Genomic DNA, 7132 nt, shown 5'->3' on the forward strand with positions numbered 1-7132 from the left:
ATTTATATATATATATATATATATATATATATATATATATATATATATATATATATATATATATATATATATATATATATATATAGATATATATATAGATAGATAGATATAGATATACACACAGTGCCTTGCAAAAGTATTCAGACCCCTGACCCATTCTCTCATATTACTGAATTACAAATGGTACATTGAAATTTCATGCTGTTTGATTTTTTATTTTTAAACACTGAAACTCAGAATCAATTATTGTAAGCTGACATTGGTTTTATGTTGGGAAATATTTTTAAGAAAAATAAAAAACTGAAATATCTTGCTTGCATAAGTATTACAGCGTCACATCCCCAGATATGACCTGAGTCACGCCCCCTGTAATAGCTAGTTCAATCACGTCTCCTCCAGTCCATGACTGATACATCGCATATCGTATTTGGGTATTGTGACTCCACCCCCTTCCTGGATGGCTGGCTTCCGGTTGACCCTGGAATGAAGTGCCAGACCATCCAGTACGAGGCACACTGTTCCTGTTATACAGCACCATCACAGATCAGAATGGAGATTGTTGACTAGGATAATGTCCCAATAGGTAGTAAAGTAAGGTCAGAGTGGCCCATTTAATGGCCAGACAATCCTTCTCTATGATGGAGTAGTTACTGGCCAGAGGAAGCATTTTTTTACTTACAGAAAGTCTATACCCCCTTTCAAAATTTTCACCTTTTAATGCCTTATAGCTTGGAATTAAAATACATTAAAATAGTTTTGTTTTTCATATATCTACACATCCTACCCCACAACTTCCTAGTGAAAAAATATTCTAGAAATTTGTAGAAAATGTATTTTCTACAAATGTAATAGCAGTCCTAAATGAGCTCAGATTAACCAATCACATTCAAAATCACACACCAAGTTACGTGGCCTCCACCTGTGTTAAATTGTAGTGAATCACATGATTTTAGGATAAATTCAGCTGTTCCTGTAGGTTCCCACTGCTGGGTAGTGCATTTCAAAGCAAAGAGTCAACCATGAGCACCAAGGTGCTTTCAAAAGAACTCCAGAACAAAGTTGTTGAAAGGCACAGATCAGGGGATGGGTATAAAAAAATATCAAAGGCCTTGAATATCCCTTGGAGCACGGTCAAAATGATTAATAAAAAGTGGAAAGTGTATAGCACCACCAAGACCCTAGGTGTCACACTTTGGATAATTCTGTACATCATCTATGACTAGACCTCAATTATTCTCAGATGATCTGTGACAGATCCTGCATCATCATTGTCGCATGTGCGGTGCTCCACAAATTAAAAAAAAAAAAACTTATGCATTTAGCTTATCTGCAATTTTTTTCCATGCTTTCTCTCTGGACTTGGCAGCAGTAGCAGCAGTGTTGCGTTTAGTTGTGATAATGCTTTTGCATTCCTCAAAACTTTCCATTATAATCTCTTGCTCAGTCAGGCTGAAAAAAAGTTGCTCTCTCTTTCAACGTCATCTTTCATGAAGATCATTGTTTCAGTGCTCTGCGATTCTCCCTTTGAGGAGCACGAGCATGCGCAATTACCTTAATTAGTTAACGAGACAGTTTTAGCCTGTATTCGTCGTCGAGGAACGGAGATAGCCTGACTTCAATTATCGAGTTAATCGAATCTGGCTAACCTCTGATAAGCCTGAATTAGTTAAACCAGCTAAGAGGAACAGGGCCCGGGTCCTGCCCAGGTGGGTTCTGATCCGGGTAGATCATGCCAGTGTGAAAGTGGCTAAGTTTCACATATTCCATGTATTTTTTTGTTTTTGTTTTTGTTTGTTTTTTGCAGTCATTTGCCAGGAGACAAATTCTACAGAGCAACAAATACAAAGTGGACATTAACCAGTACAAAATAAGAAAGTTTAAACAAACATCCATAACTGTAAAAACTGTAAGTATTTAGGTATACTAAAATGAACTTAAAATTCAGTGACAAGCATTTCAACTTTAAGGGCTATAGTCATAAAACCTTTTTTTTTTAAGGACTCATTTTTGAAGAGTATAAATTCTCTTTTAGGATAAAAATATAAAATAAACCATCTACAAATATGGGCTTGAAAAAACAGTACTATACAAAATTATTTTTATGACGATGTCCAGTAGCAAACGAAACAACATTTCACATTGATAGCTACAAGATTATATTTAATTTTATTGTAGTGTTTAAATTTAAATGTGTTGTCAAAAATATTTAGAATAAATATTAAACAGGTATAATCACTTATTCACTTTTTATTTTAAATTCGTGTTTTATGTTCCCACAATTTCAGACAATTGACCTAGTATCTCTTAACCTCTTATCTTATCCTAAGTATCTCTTACCGTCGTTTGCCTATCTGAGTGGAGCTGAGATCAAGATACTGAAGATGATGATCGCTGTGGCCTGCACCCCTGTGTCTGTCACTTGATAATGGAACAAAAAAAGTGTTTGGTAAACATTATAGAAACAAAGATTTAAAAGCTCGCAAACAGGTAAATATGATTAGGTCAGCCAACACTCATTTTCCAATCACTGAACAGGAGGAATCAAACCATGTGTTTTGACATCAATTCATAATTGGTCATATATTATACAACTGGTTGCAAAAACATTGACTTAAGGGTGCAATTGTCTTATAAAAAGAAAAGCTGAAATCAAAACCTATGTAATGGAAAGCTAATGAAAATATGTACTATAAGTAACCTGCATAGCATGCCAGTACTGTATTAAAAAGCATAAAGATGTGAAACACAGAACATTTATAAAAATAGCCACTGGTATATTACAGTATAATTGTTTGAAAACAAAAGCTCTCTGTGTCATACCACTTCAATAAAAAAGTATGTTCTGTGAAGTATTCAGAAGTATGTGTGCAATAAGTAAAATCTGCAAAATGTAGGAATATCCGGACAGAACAGGCTGCATATCTGCAGTTACAATGTCGGCTACAGAAAGCACCTGACAGTCATGATACCATCTGCCCTCAGGACATTTCAGGCTGCAACCGCAAAACCCATTTAAATATACTACTTTTGACAATAATTTCTTTGTCTGTCACCTGACACATTTGGCAATGTGACTAACCCTCTATTAAAAAGTCAATGAAAATGTTGCACCGTTAGTATACGGTGTATTACATAACTTTATAAGGCTAGTAAAGATGTTGAAAGCTAATCATAACCAGGTGATACGCAGCACTCAAACAATTATTATTATTATTATTATTATTATTATTATTATTATTATTATTATTATTATTATTATTATTATTTTTTGAACATCTCAAATCACATCTCTTGCTTACCTTATTGCAGGTAAATAGGCGCTAACTTCAACCAAGCTGACATCTGTTACACAAGGACAGGAACTAAGAGTTGAACTCTCTTACAAGGTGTTGTAGAACCCCGATCACGGATCTGTAAAATTATATTGCAGAGTTTCTCACAAATTGGATGTACACTGTATTTCTGTAAACTCAATAAGAAAATCATGACTGATTTAAGTCAATGTTTCCTGCATCATCCTTACAAATAACTGAACTTAATGTAAACTTTACAAGATGTCTAAATGGCCAAGCTGCTTATCTATGCAATCAATCCACCAGGTGCAATCTAAGTTATGAGGAGCAAGTGTCCATTTTCCTTACTGGGTACATATATCTTTTTAAAATGTATTTATGTGTTGTTTTTACATTGGCATGGAATAATACAGAGTAATAATACTGGATATCTCATCCATTTGCTTTTATTGGGATTCAGGATAACTGGACACAGTAGAGTTTGGATAAACAGGTCCACTTCAGAGAATATTGCAGTCTGTTGCTGAATGACTCCAAGAGCAGCTGACCTTTTTCATTTAATCAAAACCTTAAAAGACAGACCAAAGTACGTGGTCCAAGTATTATCCACGTGTGCAGTCGACACTGCCTGTGTTTATCATTTAAATAACTAGACGCTTTAGAAACAAGCTGGAATAAATAATAGGGAAATAATCCAAAACCAGTTTCTCCACAAATGCATTACTAGTACAGACATCCAAAAACATACTTACTACAATTAATATATACTGAAAGTATTGTTACTGTATTGAGTTTAAAGTCAACATGATTAAAAAAATAATGGTTATACCAGTCCTTTGCTAAATGTAATTACCATATTTTTTTGGGGGGGTGGGATTACAGCTGCCTGAAGCACATTTTCATGGTCTGCTGTACACGTCAGGTAAGGGCCAAATCAAATGGGGATGCCCTCATTTCAGTCTTCATGGTTTTTGACATTTGGTTTATTTTGTTTTTGTTAATATATAGCAGAACAAACACATAGCAGGTGTGTTGTTTTAATTATCTAAACAGTGGTGGATCTAAATAAAGACACCATAACATTTCTAAACATGACTATTACTGTATTTTTATAGTATGTACTAACTTTAATAAGTGGTTGAATAAATAACCCCCCTGTACAGCTAGATTAATAAAGAGTTAAATAGCAGTGGTAAGAATGCATGTAGTCTACTACAATAATAAAACCAGTGAGCTAGCTTTCAGCTCTTATTGATGTCTGCAATGCATTCAACTATGTATAAGTAGGAATGCTCCATTTACTATGTTATTCTGTATTGCTAGAATTATATTGTTTGTGTCTATGATGTGAGTCTTGATAAAATCCATCAAAATTGATTTAATCTTTAAGCACTACTGTGGCAAAGTGCCCGCCCCTGTGTTTATGTTGTGTTAATGTTGGTGTATAGTCATTGGTACACGGGATATAAACGGGTCTGTGTAACACAAGTCTTTAAAATGTATATTTGTATTTAGGCACGAGGATTGCACAGCACTTCACGTGCAAGTAAAAAGTAATAATATGTGAGCGAGGGGAATTGCACTTTATTAATTCACGTGCAGTTGTACCACAACTCCAATTGAATGATTGATTAGCGATCGAGTCTTGGTACAGCTGCATAAAAGCAGCATGTTTTCACTCACTCCGGGTTGTGTGTTTGGTGAGTGGAGAACGGGATTGGGGACTGAGGTAATAATAATAATAATAATAATAATAATAATAATAATAATAATAATAATAATAATAATAATAGGTAAAAGAGGCTCACCTTGTTTTGTCTGTATAATCCGTTTGTTACGATTATACTGTAAATTTACAGTATAATCGTAAATCTCGAAAAACTACTCACTTCTAAATCTTTTGTAGTCATTTCTGTATTACTTTAGTATAAATACATGTTAATTTGGATTCATATGTTGTTTTTTTCTGACTTCTGGAATAGTTGGTGCGAAAGGGTCGGATTTTTTGTATGTTGCTCAGGAAGAAACGGCAGGTGCATTCTAGAGTGGAGATGTGCTGGGAGTAGGAGAGGCAGGGGTCCAACGTTACTCCGAGGTTCTTGGCTGAGGAGGAGGCAGAGAGTGTGATAGATTCCAGAGGAATAGAGATAGAAAGATAAGAGGAGGGCGAAGATGAGCAGGGGAAGAAAAACTATGAGAAACCATAGGAGGGGGCCCAGGGAGCAGGTGTAGAGAGAACAGGAGAGGACCCAAGACCTTGGGGGACTCCTGTTGAGAGAGGTTGAGGTATGGAGGTTGAGCTGCGCCAGGTTACCTGGTAGGTGCAGTCGGAGAGGTAGGAGGAGAACCAGGCCAGAGCAGTGCCAGAGATTCCCAGGTCAGAGGAGAATAGTGATCGACAGTGTCAAAGGTAGCAGCGAGATCAAGCAGAATGAGGACAGTAGAGAGAGACACAGCACTGGCAGAGTTTAGTAAGCTAGTGACAGACAGGAGAGCAGTTTCAGTGGAATGAGCAGAGCGGAAACTAGATTGGAGAGGGTCGAGCAGAGAGTGGTTAGACAGGAAAGCATAGAGCTGGTGGTGTACTGCCCGCTCAAGGGTTTTAGAGAGGAAGGGTAAGAGGGAGACAGGATGGTAGTTCTGGAGGGAGGTAGGGTCGAGGTTGTAGGTTTTTTGAGGTGGAGGATGAGATCTAGAGGCTTCCGTTTGAAGGCAGAGGAAAGAGTCCAGAGAAGAGAGAGGTGTTGAGAAGAAGTGTAGTTTTAGAGTAGAACACAAGCAACTCTTAAAAGAGGTGAGTTGGGGGGGGGTCCAGGGTGCACATGGTGGTTTGTGGCCCTAAGGAGTGAGGAGAGGGTTAGAGGGTTTGTGTTTTGAGCGGGATATGTTGGTGTGGGGGAGGGGGGGGTGGAGTGGTGTTAAAGAGTTTGGGGACATCAGAGATCTTAGAGGAGAAGTTGTCAGAGGAGATAGAGGAGGGACTAGGGGTTGAGGGTTGAGGAGTGAGGAAAAGACAGTGAATGGTTTCTGGAGTTGTTAGAGGATTAGATAATAGATTGAAAATAGGGAGAAAATAGAGGAGAGAGTAGAGGAGAAGGAGGAGGGGAAGGGGCAGTAGAGATCTAGGGCAGCAGGGAGTTTGTTTGTCTTCCATTTATTTTCAGCAGAGAGCAGTTTGGTTCATGTTGAGAGAAGCAGAGGAGAGCCAGGGTTGGAGGGGAGGGGAGTGGTGGGCAGGTCGGGAGGTGAGGAGACAGAGGGAGTCGAGGGAGGAGAAGAGGGTGGAGGTAGCAGAGTCTACAGAGAGTTAGGAGAAGGAGTCAATAGGAAAAAGGTGAGAGAGTGGTGGAGGCAAGGGCAGAGGGAGAGAGGGCAGAGGGAGAGAGAGCAGAGGTTACGGCAGGAGGTGACATTGGGGGTAGGTGGAGTAGGGACAGAGGGGAGAGAGAAATAGATGAAATAGTGATCAGATAGGTCCAGAGGGGTGACAGAGAGGGTGGAGGGGCAGCACCCCCTAGACAAGTTGAGGTCCAGTTGACAGCCAGCATTGTGGGTAGGAGGGGATGGAGAGAGATAAGTTGAAGGAGTGAAGGAGAGGAAGGAATCCAGCAGAGAGGATAGGGTTGGAGAGAAGGATATTGAAATCACCTAACAGGACAGCTGGGGTAGACAGAGAGGGGAGGGGGGAGAGGAGATAGTCGAGTTTATCGAGAAAGTGAGTGAGAAGTCCAGTGGGATGGTATAGATGAGTTGACAGAGAGGTTAGTTGTACAGCGTGAAATTCAAAGGTGTTAACAGAGAGTAAGGAGAGGTCAGAGGGGACAAAAAAGAGTAAGGTA

The sequence above is a fragment of the Polyodon spathula genome, chromosome 2 (genome assembly GCF_017654505.1).
Source record: "Polyodon spathula isolate WHYD16114869_AA chromosome 2, ASM1765450v1, whole genome shotgun sequence".
Taxonomy (NCBI): Eukaryota; Metazoa; Chordata; class Actinopteri; order Acipenseriformes; family Polyodontidae; genus Polyodon; species Polyodon spathula.